Genomic DNA, 15,183 nt, shown 5'->3' with positions numbered 1-15,183 from the left:
AAGAAGTTGTTTGTGGTTGCTCTTAAATACCGTCCTTTTTCATCAATGAATGGGCAGAAGAGGAGGAGGAGCAGAGTGGGGGATGTTTCTCATACATGAAAATTGCAGCCTTGAAAATTTGAGGCAAAGCCTTATGAGGTTCTTATAGGCTTTCAGGTATCAGGAAATTAGCATATACCTTTAGGTTGAATAGGACTTGATGGGTTAAGTATAATGGATCGTTAACAGTCTACAGAGAGCAAAACAGTGATTATAGGTGCATTGGATGATGAAAAGTTCCATGCTTTGTGATGGTGAAAAGTGGTTATGTGCTGGTTAGAGGAAGTGAGGAGAAGGACATGTTGCAGAGCACATTTGTGTAGGAGCCAGGATTTTAGGTTTTATTTTCCTTAGTTGTTCCACCATTGCCACAAATTTACAGACTATGCTTTTTGCATTTCAGAAGCAACTGTAGTGGGCACACTGTGGGCATGTGTGACTTGGGATGGGTACACATTGTGGTGGTGGGATTGCCCTGGGATGTCCAGGGTCCACAGTGGGAAAGGCGATGCCTGTTACCCCTTCTGTTCTGATGCAGAGGACGTGGGAGTAATGTAATCAGACAACTCGTTTCCAGGTATGGTCCATGAGGAGGACCTACATGAGGATCAGGGCCGCTGCTGCACCAGAGGAAAGGTGACTCCCACAAGGAAATGCACGGCAAGGGAAACCAGCCCCCACAGGACCTCTGGGGCTGCTCATGATGCACAGAGACATCCGTGAAGGCTGCCAACAATGGCCTTGATAACTACTTGCTTACCAGTGGTTCTCATTGAGAGGCAGCAAGAGGGGCAGCAAAAGCTCCACTTTTTACTCCTCCTGTGCCTTGAAAATACTATGATGACACCTGGGTAAAGTTTTGTAATGCAGTTCTCACACAAAGTCTTGTATCCACTGCAGGGCACTGCAGATTTCTAGAAGGAAGTGCTTGCTTCACTGGCCCTGAAGTTCATCTTCACCAGAGACGACAAACTCCACAGTGAGGGAGGTGAGGAAACTGCTCTGTGAGGGACCTTTGCAACATCCGCAATGTAAGACTACAACTACCTGTCCTGCATGTAACGCCACAGCATTCTCACATGGGGTTCACGCGACAGAGCTCTTCTGCTGACCTGACTCTCTTCCAGAAGAGGTACATCTACCTTCCCTGGCATCACGCCCCAGAAAGCCAGAGGAAAAGAAGGCACTGATGTGGGAAGAGACATAAGTGGCAGCAATAGGAAAAGCTTTCATACTGCCACAGTGACACTGTGGCTGATACCCGTACGGCTGCATCACGATGCCATCTGTAGATGACGAGAACATGCTGTCTGCAGAAGAGACCTATGCCATGCAGAGACAAAGACCTGGATCATGGCTTTTGAATTATGAATCCACCGTGAGCAGAAACATGGCTGTTCTGAAGCAGTCAGCATCTGCCACCCAGCAAGCCCTCAGAGGTTATTACAGAATTCCTTTCATTGCTTTCCGCACAAAACCAATGTCAAAAACCAATGACAACTGACAGCACAGACATACTCTGTCCAATGATCTGACATTATACGGCTCAAAAATGCACCTCAGTTTCATGCTGCATGCCGAAGAGATACATCAGTTAATCAGTCACCGGAAGACTCTTCTCCTGATGCTGTGAAGTCATCTGCCCACCTTACTCATGCAGCTGAAAAGGGGACACTGCTAATACTTCAGATACTCGGAAGGATGTCCAGGACAAACCGTTTATAGATTCACAACGGCCCCGCATAGATGACGTGGTTATCTAAGTACTTTTTATCGCATTTTAACTGAGTAAAGGCAAAACGCAAGTAAAAGCCTTTTTTCAAGACATCTATGTTAAGTAATACGGTTGCAGATGTCTTTAAAATACACAAGCAAAGATGTGACAGGAAAACCACACTTAACCTACTTACAGCGAGATTAAATCAGGAAGGACTCTCTTCCCCCATTACAGAAATCCATTGCTGGGGTTTAACTTTCAGCATACCTTACACCTCAGGTCGCATCCATCAGAAGAAAACATACCTTCAGGAGACAACGCATCTATTACACAGCATTAGCATTCCGCTGGTGTCCCTGCTTGTTCTCTTTTGGCTACTGCTAGTGCTCGTGCTGGGCTAACGGCATTTCTGCTGACATAGTTTCTCTTCTCCTGAATTCATGAACAGGAAGGAAAATCACAATGATATAGAAATGATGTAAGCATTAACGGAGTACTAACAGGGAAAAGTGAATATCCAAGGCCAAAATCTCCATTCAGAGAAACCTTCTGAAGTTTGTGTTAGTCCCACATGTGCATCCACAGTCAGGATTTGATACGTGCTAAGTACAACTCATCAAACATGCACAACAGGGAAATTCTGTGCATTTTTACATATACCGCATGTAGAGTCCCTCACTGGGGAAAACATGAAACTGTAAGTCACTTTATAATTTATCATATAAAATAGCATCTACTTGTACTCTTACAAAATTACATCATTTTTTCAAATCATGGAATTATTGTATAATTACAAAACAGAGTAACTCTTTTGCCATCATAATGTTTTTATTTACGTACAGGATTCCACATCTTTCCCTTGCTTAAGCAAAGAACTCGAGCAGCACAACACATAAACACTTGTGCCCCTGATCCAGAAATCTGGCTCACTGACACTGCAGAAGTTCTTCAAACGTAAGTCTCATTTGTGAATGTAAAAAATAATGAAACCCCAAAGTTTTGTATGAACATCTCCCTCTTTTACAAAGGACTATGCAGACGTAAAAGAATGGTGCACAAAAGCATAAGGCAGACCGTGGGTGGATAAAAGTCATGCACTCACAGATATGTTTTTTCTAATGCGTTTACTAAGAATACTTCGTATACCTTCATGATATTTGTTTTAAAGTGTGTATACGCACACACAAATACTATACAAATATATAAAGTCCTGCTGCTGAAGGAAACTTTGTATCTATAAACACATCTTTCTGCAGGTTAAATGCCTTGGTATGCAAGCAACCAAGAGCGCTGCCGGTTTACAGTCACTTCCAGAGGTCAGGCAATAAGACTTCCCATTGACTTCGATAACTTGGGGATCAGTTGGCTATTATTTTGCCAAAGCTATATTGAGAGTAAAATTTGGATGCATAAAGTCCTCCCTTTCCATTCCCTACCCCAACCAATCAATATTCTAAGCTGGTTACAACCACCTCAACGTGCAGCATCATCAAATATGGTCCACATATGCACCAAATCAATCCAAGTCTATTTTCAGTTTAAAGCAAAAAACCCCCCAGTTTTCATTAAAAGTACATTTATTTTATATCCTGTGCCCTGATACCAGAAACACAAAGACCAACAAATCCCACTCCTTGTTTCTAAGCAAGGTTTTCCTGTTCTGAAATACAGCACTGTCTCTCATCTTAATTTTCCTAGCCTTGTATCACTCAACATTGGTATATTTTGGTCAGCAAAAGACCTATGGCAGGCAATGCATCAAGTACAAGTCTTTGCCCATCCCCAGTGCCCTGATAACAGAAGAAATGCTACTAAATAGTATTTTTAAAAAGCGATAGTAACAAAAGGGAGACAAATCCCTAGGGAACGATACCAAATGGCATCTCATGCCAGCCTGCCTTACTGAGGGCTGCTCTTGTTTGGCTTTGCAAAGCACTCAGCATTTTGATTGTGATCCAGCAAAGCATTTCTGCATTTCCCCTATCTTTCCACTCCTGACTTACAGGGAACTATTTGTACACGTGAATACAAACCTACACTTCATATTTTGCTGGGTCAGGGTCAAGGCACCAATCATCTTCCTGGATCCTTGTTTTGTTATGAGAATCGGTTAAAATAAGCTTAAAAAAAAAAAAAAATCTTAAAAGTGTGAGTTTTAAAGAGCCTCAAGACCCAGAAACATTCCTAAAATAATTTGCATTCCACAGCAAAACCATTTCCATTTCAATGAGCCTGTGGAGAGGACTCTGGTCTACTCACTGAAACTCAGGACTGAACTGGCACAAAACAAACACGAAACCCACTTGTACGAGGTCCTGTGAAAAAGCACTTTTTCCCGTTCTCCCTCAATACCTTGGCTAAACGCTTTTCATTGCTTCAGGCCTCCATCCCAACACCCGTTTCAGGAAGGACACTGCCACTGCTCCCCGCTGGAAGGGCTGGTGGCAGGGAGATTTCCTTTCCCGTCCCTGCATCCTCCTCAGGCAGCCTACCGCAAAGAGTCAACAAGTCTCCTGCGGCTTCAAAAAAGGTTTTACAAAAACCTTGGCTTTAACACTCTCTCCTTTCATAAGCTGACTACAAATAAAACTCATTAGCAGCCAGAAGCTTTCCAAATGCGGTGAGCAAAACCCACAGTGGAGATGGCGGGACCGACGAGTTCCTGCATGGTGCAACAGCCGCTCCCGTGACCGGAGAGGGGGATGCGTGTTTGTTTAGCCCGTACTTCAGCAACGCTGCTACATTTCAGGAAATCGTAAAACCAGATTTGTCATCTGGAAGCCAACACCTTGCCTCCCACATCTTGCTTAGATTATGGTAATCTAAAACCTCCCAGCCTCAGATGCTCACAAACTCTGTGCACACCTACAACAGCATCCGTACGCGCCCTACAGCACTATCGCAATAATGCAATGCAGCGTGTAGTGTTGCTGCTACATTCTGTAAATATTGGCATTCAAACTATTTGGGAAAATTTCACTTTCAGAGTCTTGCTCTCACTCTTTAGGAGCTTTAAATTCCAACACTGTGAAATGACCATTTCATTCAGAAACTAGTAAAACTGAGGAATATTTACCTGAAAAGGTATTTCATGTCAAGAATATTGGTATTTTAGATGCAACATATGGTCTTCACAGTGATTTCAACAGGTTTAGCAGCTTTGTCTCTTTAGCTGCTTTATAAAAGCTGGATTTCTCTATACATAAATTATGCATTAAAGCATAATTAATGCTCTCCGTAATATGCCCCACTGTTTGTTAACAGCATCATGGCTACTATAAATGTTCTCTTTCCTCTGTCCACTTTTAAAGGCCTCAGACTTAGAGAACTGCTTGAGCCATCTGAAGGAAGCAATGACAACACTAATACATCCTCAAAACTCAAACTAAAGCATGAGCCTGAGCATGAGCATGAGTTTCCACTAAGAACGTAATACTCAAGGAAAAGAGACAACTGTAGCCGATTTGTTTAATTAAACGCCGCAAGCCTTGTGCTGGGTAACAGCTGCCTGTCACATCCCTCAATTTGTTTGCTGCAACCTGCACACTCAGATTTTCTGCCAACAGCAGCTGGATTTGCCAACAGCAAACTCAGCAGCAAAACCACCCACGTCCTTGCACTCCTGCTCGCACAAGTGGACTGGCGGGAGTGGGGTGCTGCATGAAAAATGCAATCTACCACTTCATACGGTACAGACGCAAGGGGCAATTATTAAACCTAATTTACTGGAACAGAGCCATTACATTAAATCATCAGGGACTAATTCTGGTGGAATTAAACTGTAACTTGAGGAGTGATTTCTTGTTGCTTTTCTTAAAGCGCATTTTAGTTTTAGGGGTTATATTCTCATAGTACTGCTTAGAATGCCCACGGTGCACAACTCTCAAAATATCCAAACACTCCAAATACTGCATATATGCTTGATTAATGAAAACTACACACATTCCCAAATATTACTTGGCTGTTTCCTTAACTTTTCTTTTGATTATGAAGCCATACGATGATTCCAAAAATCTGCAAATTGTGGCTCACGGGTTACTGCTGAATAAACATAGATACAGATGCAGATTCAGCACAAAGAATCACCGTTCACATTCAGCACAGTAACTTGTTTCTCAGATAAAGGAGAGAGAAAAAGTTGCTTCTCCCTGTCAACTAAAGATCAGTTGAACCTCTTGTTCCCCCATACTGATAGCTTACAACATAGAGTTATAATTAGACTCCTGCCTTTCTGGGGTCTGGACTGGAAGCCTTCTTGGTAATTTTACGGTATACAAACCTCCTTGGGATCCTGTGCCACTTCTTGCACATTCCTCAGACAAGAAGCCAAAAAACGTGGCATTACATGCACGGTGTTTGTGCTTGTTTAAAATATCATCCCGCACAGTAACGTCGTTCTACCCTTTTCTCCAGCAAAACCAAAACTTGAATAAATTAAAGGAGACTGGCTCTTGTCTACGCAAGCTTCTTTTTTTCAGTGCAGGAGAATGCAAAAGGAATTACAAAAGCAGAATAACAAGGCCAATGCTGAAGAGCCCTGTAGACACTGGTAAAGGAAAAGTTCAGCCACTACCTCCACAGAATGAAAAAAACCACTTGAAAGTAAGTGACCATTAATTCCTGTATCAGTACTAAATTAGGAACTTGAAACGTGGCACACCATGGATTAATGAACGCAAAGTACAGGCAGATATAAAATATATCTAGTATTTCAGCAGTTCGGCATTTTCATTAGGGTCACTTGTCTGTATGTCATTTTTTCAGAGACAGTCTTGGAATCTGCTTAACTTCTCCAAGGGCTGTAGCAGCAGGGGCAAAGAACAGCACTTCTTCATTTAGAAGTTATCCTGATATAGAAAAGCTTGTTACAATAATGTAGAAAAAAATCCCGTGATCTCTAACCTTTCATCAAAAGTTCACCAAGAGGTCATTTGTCCTTACTTCTTCACCCAGTTGCATGACCTCTTCAACTTTGACATTTGAAACATCCATTCAGTATGGTTCGGTGAGTTAATGAAAAATAGCCCCAAACAACTCAGACGTTTGACATTTGCACCCCAAGTTACCAGAAGGTCATTTTAGTAATTTATAAAACCTATATGAACATATTCTGTCAGATGTTCATATGGGATGTGAGGTCTGCAAGCGGAAGAACTTAGGGCTATCTAAAAGTGTACGCTATCCTGTTCTTAGATGGTTTCAGTCAACAAACTACTGAAGTGTATTTTACTTGTTGCACCGTGACATTCTGTTCTCCAACATCTACTACAACATTAATAAAAACCCCAACAGATTTCTAATAAATGGTGACTGAAGACTTGCTAACCAGATTCGCACCGGGAGAACCAGTGTGATTCAAGAGTCAGTGCTCTGCTGGGACAAACTGAAGGCACAGGTCACACTTTCCACAAAGATGCTGTTTCAAGTTGTACTGTAAACTCCATGGATTCAACTTTTGAAGAACATCCTTGTCAAAATAAATGAAATTTAAATTACAATTTAATGCAATTGAAGATCGTGTGACCCACATATATTATCAGAAGTATGACAGCAACCTTAGCACCTAAATAGATGCATGACAATTTTTGCTATCAGGTTGGAGTTTAATTTTTAAAATTATAACATGACTGTTTTTTTTCTAGATTAGATGATTAATAAAGTAATCAGTGCAAATCACTGACCATAAAGATGATTCAGAGACTTACACAGTCTAAAAAACTAGTTAATTAGACAATAAAAGTTTTAAAGTAATATATGCTGCTAATATTTTTACAGATCAAAAAAGACACTCATTCTATATTGTCTTCAACTGTTTTGTGAACTGTTTTATTGATTTGGGTACAAAATATTTAAAATAACCTTATTTTCATAGTCTGTTTTCCATTAGTTTAAGACTATACTCATTTTTGTAATGTCTTATTTCAAAATGTTGATTTTTTAATGCTGATAAAAGTGGCATGAAAAACTTGGCAAAAATATGACAGTTTTTTTTTTTTTTAGAAGGACTGAGACCCACAGCCCCTTCTCAACCAAGTCACTTTGATCACCTCTAACATCCTCTTATACACTCTGTAACTCAGTATTTCATCTTTGCTAAGGGTCCAGAGATTTGTAAGTATTTGTCTGTATGGGCACTGAGGCCTGCAAAGAAGTGTTCTGAGACTCAGGCTTCAAAACTGGCAAATCACTGAAACTGTAAGAACAACTTACAGAAGAAACAAAATCACTTACAGTCTTTTCTTTTAGAATAAGATCAAGAGAGAAAACCAATTTACCCTCCCCTTTATCCTTGTTTTGTTTTTTTCCTTGTCGATCTCCCTGGTTTGGTCAGGGCAGCCTCTCTTCATTTTATTCAATAAAAGTTTGAAAACTAAGATACATTTTTTTTAACCAAAAACCTCCATGTACCTTAGCAGACTCAGTGAAAAATCTGTACAGAAAATTCATGCATTAAAAAGGGAGACAATTCCATCTATCACTCACACTATGAATATTTTGGTGAGAAGAACAGCATGTAAATGTGCACAGGTCAAGTAAAGACGATTTCCAAGCGTGAAAATTATTCTTGTCACTGGCAGCTGTTACGCGAGAAGTAATAAGGTCCAGAAGCCTTGCCGGGCACGACTAGTGATAAGAATATCATTACAATCCATCTGCAACCTCCAAGAGACCCAAAATGCCTCTGCACTCTTTTGTTCTAAGCAAAAGTAAAAATCCAAAGCAACAGGTTTCCAAACCAGGACACTGTGAGTGTCACCACAGTGGTAAGAGACTTTTCACAAACACACACACACAGACACACACACCCACACACACCCCCCATAGGTTCAAAGAAGGGAAAGCAGAGGATACTTTTCGGAACTACAGAATTTCAACATCAGAGATTTTATAGTAAATATGTGCTTGCCTGCTTTGTGGGAAAGGACTGTTAGGTTTGTAAAAACAAGTGAGTCATGACCAAGTCAAAATACTTCCAGTAAAACTTTTTGTCTCAATAGGCTGAGTTAACTGAAACCAAAACATTTTGCAGAAATGTATCAGTTTCACTGGCTTTGCGATGAATCAGTGCTACAGGCTGTGCCATATTTCACTGAAATTGTTGGTTTCATCCTCCTTCATTTGGGATATAATAGGCCCTCCCCCAACTGTGGAAATCCTAACCTGACATGATTTTTCTTACTTTCATTGGCACCTGCCACCAAGGACCAACCATTGAGCAATCTCTTTCCAGTGCTTGGCACCATCGGAATGAGGAAGGGCTATCTGGCTGCCAGGTTTATACAAGAAGCAAATGATGCCTCCACTCAGGATACCTCATGTGCCAGTTTTCAAATTTCTCTTCCACTGAAAGAGAGGAGTGGTTTTATCCTAGTGCATTTAGATTAATTCTGGCCAGCAGCCCCGGTCTTTTCTTGGATGAGTCCTGAGAATACAAAAAGGCAGTGTTTCAGGAGGTTTAATCACCTGATTTCAGCAGGCAAATCACCTGCTGCTGTTTCACTAAGAGAGGTATTAAGTCACTTGTTTAATTAATATGGGTGATTGCTGAGATATCCAAGTGCCGTTGAAGCAGAAGAGAGTTATGTTACTTCTTCTTAGCTTATCTTACTTAAAAAGGGTTGAATGCCTTTTACTTACTCAATGATGCAGGTGAGCCACGACTCCCACCAAGATAGAAGAAAAAAAACAGAAGCCAGAAAGCATCCTGGACCACGTACGTAGAGTCTTTTTACTTTCTAGAACATTGCAAAGGTTGCCTCTCCACATAGGAAGTTGAGCTGGCTGCTAAGACTGAATGAACATTGAATTAAAACAGAACTTCCAATGTCGACAAAACAAATCTCCCAGTTTTTTGCACTGTTCTTCCATCTAAGAGTTTCTCTTTTGTTTCTCCAATCCAACTTCAGTTGTGTTTTTAGCAACTTCTTTCTTTTAGGTAGTACTTTCCGGTATTTCATTATCTTCCCTCTGCCTTTCACTTACCGCCTCTTTCCAGATCTTTGTTCAGCACCACTACTTCCCTTCCTTTCATACTCCCCTTTGGTTCTCTGCACGCCACATCTGTGACGATGACTCTGGAGATAACTCCACCTGACAAAGAAGGAACATCCACCTCTCTGGGGACAGAATAAACTTTGAACTAGCTTAGCTATGCCTTTAACATGTGCTTCACTGGTCCTTCCACTGTTTATTATTGCAGGATAATATAATGATTAGATACTTGGTGTCTTCTTTGGGAATCAATCTGTCAAGGCACTGGCAAAACAGAATTTTAATGCTTTATAAATCACTTGTTTATTGCTCAGCCTTGCAGCACTTTTAATTGTAATCTTTATAAAAGCCATATTGATTCTAATGTTACTTATTCTGTAGGACAGGACAAACCAATGCTGTTGATCGCACTATACAGCTGCAGCGACTGAAATAACAATCTAGCTGAAGTAAACCAACAAAACTGCAGTGACAGTTTATGGCCAAAAAAGTACACGGCACTTCTGCTGTTGCAGTTCTCACTGAAAGATATACATGACACTCCTGCAGAAGATATCCTTGCTTACCCTCAAGAGGCTCTCAACACCATTCATAGCAACAGGAACCTGGAAACAAGAGTCCGAGTGGAGGAGCAAAGTATAATATTGCTCACTGCACTACATTTGCTTGCTATGGTATATGCTAGCACAGGTTAGATACTGCTACTCTAGTCATTTTCCCAAGTGCAATTCTATTACATGCCCTAAAGAAAAGGTAAGCACATCTGCTTTAGCCTACCTATACCTTGCCCATGACTTTTATGCCCAATGCACACAGTTGACCACCCTGGTGGCACCACCCTATGTACTCTACCAGCTGCTATTCTGCATTTGCTGCAAATGTATTTCTTGCTACAGTTCTTCAAACAATCATTTGAGAGGCGATGGCATCAGAAGGTTGATGGGGGGACAGTGCCTCCCAACAGGATGAGCACAGCAAGCTTACTAATCTGTGGATGAGTCTTGCCATTCTGGAGCAACTAGTGCTTCCAAAGTGGCAGCACACAACTTTCCACAACATGGTTAGCATCACTGTGAAGACAAAGCACGGTGCCATCTGTGCAATAAACGTGGCGAGCCATTCCACATGGTGTGTCTGGGTCGTGCAGGTCATCTGCAACACCCCTCAGCACACAGAGTTGACATTTAGCACTGAAACAGCTCTATGTGCAACATGCAGGTCTGGGCAGCCACCAGCTGAACTACCTTAGCCATGGTCACAACTTTCCCTGTCAGGAGCCCCACTGCCCCACATAAGCCAAAAAGAATACCATCACTCTAGACATCCGGGCAATGACCACTCTCCTATTGTATCTCAACACACAAACAACATAACTCCCTTGCTCCTCCCCAGGATACACATAAAATAGGCAATGAAGAAGCGTCCTCCTAGGACAGACCCATTCCCACCTCCCTCAGAGCATGGGAGGAGGAGACAGAGGAGAAAAAACAATTGGGACAGGGAATCCATCCACATTACACAGAGGACTGGCTCCCAGCGGTTGGGCTGGGGTGAACGTCGGCACTTAACTCTCTGACACCTGTGGGTCAGGCAGAGCTGGGAGGTCTTCTTCCCCAGCAGTTAATTGTTGGAGAGTCAGGACCAGGTGCCACTCACAGCAGATCATGGCAATATTACCGAGATACTCCCTACACCTTCTTTTATACTCCAATAGCACCACCTAAGTTAAAAATAACGAGATTAAATGCACGCGGTTCTTCTGCACAGCTACTTTTTCAGGCTCTTCACTGATACAGACAAGAACTAGAATTTTCATTTATATTTACCTAATATCTTCAAGGATTTATTAGCAACTCAATGAGCCAAATCTTTCTATACTTGAAACTTGAGGCTCTCCAGAAGAAAAACTGACAACAAACAAGGATGTTGAGTTACCAACCCAGCGTGACTGAGTTTACTTTAAACCCTTTCACGACTCGCCACAAGGACTAGAAATTTTATTCCCACTGCAGTTTTTCAGGGGGTTAAGCAAGGTAACATACAGTGTCAGTGTGTTCCGGGATGTCCTTTGAAAAATCATGGAAGCTGAATGGGAGAAAACACTGGGAGGTAATCAGTGTGATCAAGTTACCTCTCCAACTCATTAGAACAATAAATCAATGCCTTATGATACAATCTGTATTGTATCATCATTCCAGCTTGGAATTATGAGTAGTTAATGCTATTTGGAAAGCTTAAATTTTGCTGTCTCAAGCTGTTTGTGAAACAGCTTCTCCCAAAATAGCACTCTAGGTGCAGGAAGTAAGAAGAAAGATAAAAGCAGATCTACTCTGTCCTCCAAGACAGAATTAGTTTACAAAGGCATCCTTGATCTTGATTTAGCACTGCAGCTCACGCCATTTTACAGAAGATCAATCGGTATGGGCAGAAAAAGCAAGAAAAAAGAGGAAATACGAGAAGCATACGGACAAAGACCACTGGAAAGAACTGTCGCTTCTAGATCGTCATGTCGGAGACATCTGGAACCCGAAACGCTCTTTCACAGCGAATTCCAAACAGCCCATATTCAGAAGAATGCATGGAAGAAAGAGATAAGTCAGCAAAAAAGAAAAGCTAGAAGCAAAATATTTATTTGATTATCCCCAGGGTATGTGTGGAATTAAATTTTATGATCAACTTTCAAGATTTTCCCATACAGAATTCAAGCAGACTGACCTTCTTTCTGTCCTAACTCTTGTTACTTCCTGCTAGTTATCATAAAATAGCAGCATCCTTGGCATCATTTAAAGAGATTTCCTACTTCTTTCCACACATGCGAGAAAAGAACAAACAGTTTCTTCTGGGTTTAGTGACAACTAAATGATGTGGCCAGTGGCACGTGCTTAAGTAGAAGTGTGTGACTGCTGTTCCCTTGGCATTTGGAGAGGTCTCGCTTGTTTCATGCTTATCTTTGAAAGCAGGAACATCTTAAAATAAAAACTCAGTGGAGCCAGTAGGGAACTAGTTGGCAAGGCATTCTTTAAATATGCTCTGGTTCTGCAAACATCTTGTGAGCCAGGTTGCCCTTGCTGAAGAGGACTATTTAGGTTCGTAAAGTTAGGTTCGTAACGTCGAGTGCTCAAGCAAATGAAAACTTACATCAAACACACGAAACTTATATCAAATGCCAGCACAGACTGTCTTAAGTACAGCGTGTCTATTCACTTATGGACGGGGCGGTGGTTGATGTTTTTGGTTTTTAATCGTCAGCCAAGAAGTTAGGAGTTTCAGGGAAAGGGACAGCAGCTCAGGTCCCAGCCCCTGCAACGCACTGTAGAATAAACGTGCCTCAACAGTCGGGGCGGGGGGGGCAGAATTATCTTACGCTGTTTCCTTTCCGCTGAATCCTGGCAGAAGGGCAGGCAGGGAGAGAAGAAACGCGTGTGCTCGCAGAGCTGCACAACAAGATTCTCGCCGCAGAGCAGATTATGGAATTGACAGGAAATAGAAGTCATTGTCTTTAGTTAGAGAGCACGAGTCCGTGACCTGCTGGCCTACGTGCCTGCAGAATGAATGCAAAACAAGTGCCCACATTAAAAGAAAGCCTACCTACAAGCAATGCGCTCGAAGTGGTTTAAATCTTCATTTTTATTTTAAGAACTGAGCAATTTTAAATAAACTGGAAGATGCCAATCTAAGACTGCAACCCAGTTAAACTTGGAGAGCTAACTACATTATTTAATAGCCCCTTCTGCCTTTAAGAAATAATTATTTAGGTGTTTATGTGCTTTCTTGTAACGAACTCTCCTAAACCTCCCACTACTGTTCTCACTCTGATGCGCAGATTGAGAGAAACCGGTACAATCCTTCTGATCTTATTTCTAGCTTTTATTCCCACTCAGCCCATCTTCCACTTCTTACACAAATAATCCTATCATCAAGTTGCAGCATCTGCATGATCAGAACCATCACGTCCTGTTTAAATGTCAGAGATCCACCTTGAGAGCACTCAACAACTCAAACGGGGCTGCAATCAGCCTATTACGCAGTTATGCTACTCCAGGATCTCTACCGGCTCCCATTACATTTGCAAATGAGGCTTTGGCTGCTCTGACTTACAATGCAGGGCAAGCAAGCGCACACCAACGGAGGAAAATACGCTGCACGTACAGCAGCACCACATCAGCAGAACACACACAATATCAAATAATAACCACACAATTTGTCACTGAGCCTGTTGTCACTGTACCCGTACTTCTGCCTAGCAGAACTACCCATGTGCCACCCGGAGCCACCTGCCCGGCACAGCCCCACGTCGTGTTGTACGGTACAACCGCTCCCCTTGCATAGAGGCGGAGCGGTGCTCCGTGCCGAGCTTTGCCAAGCCAAAAACCGGGACCTGAAGGACCGGCAAAGGGGAATTCCCAATGACAGCGTCTGTATTTCTCCCCAGCGAAGGGTCAGAGCACACCAGAGGTGCTGCACGTGGGGGGTCGGTGGAGTACTGCAGACCTCACAAGAAAGAAAAAAAAAAAAAAAAAAAAAAAAAAAAAAAGAGATGTTCTTGTCTTGCAGGAGAAGTTGCCAAGTCAGGACAGGACCGCTCAACGTTTTATGCCACTGCACGTGATCAGGTATCTCAGGCTTCAACAGTCAGATTTTTTGCTAAGCACTGGGACAACCAAGAATCAGGTCGCGCGTGTTGATGTGAAGTTTACAACTGCAATACCAGGAGATGAGAGTGCTCAGATTGGGAACTTCTTCCTTCCTCGTTCTGTCAGAGCTGGATTTGCTAATCTTCGGCAATAACGCCAAGCACATCCTCTTCTACCACTTCTTGGAAACAGAATGTATGTACCATTTGTATTTATTCATGAAGACCCTTGCCATCAAGGTGACATGAACAATCCTGTATGTTGGACAAAGTGGCCACACACGAATACGTATGTATATATATCTTGTACATAAAAACATAGCTTGGATTTTGTCCTATGCAGTCCTTTATAAATTATAAGTATCAGCCGAGAAGATTATATTTAAGCTTGCATTTTAAAGACAGCTACTACTTTGTGCTTTTCATCAGCTACTTTAAATACCTTCTTCAAAAGCAGTTAGCCTTATTGGCTCTCCTTTGTAAGGAGGAACATACTTGTTATGCTCAAGTCACACAGGGAAACCGACAGCCCTCGGAGAAGAGTTTGGCTGTCCCAAATTCACCTTTCTAGAAAAACGAACTGTCATTTGGCTATGGGACGCGGACTTTTAATGAGGAAATAAAAAACTGAAAATGAAATTTTAGCAAAGTTACATACTTTAAGAAAAAATAAATCATGTAATGTGGTAAATCCTTCTTCCCCACAGCAAAAAAAAAATTGACGCTTCATGTAGGAGTCAATGACACCTCAAGACTTGACCGCAGCCGGCTGTCACCCTGCCGAAGAGGGATGAAAACCTGA

Source organism: Egretta garzetta, unplaced genomic scaffold (assembly GCF_000687185.1).
Source record: "Egretta garzetta isolate BGI_Z169 unplaced genomic scaffold, ASM68718v1 scaffold397, whole genome shotgun sequence".
In the NCBI taxonomy this organism is placed as follows: Eukaryota; Metazoa; Chordata; class Aves; order Pelecaniformes; family Ardeidae; genus Egretta; species Egretta garzetta.
Note: the sequence above shows the minus strand (reverse complement) of the source record.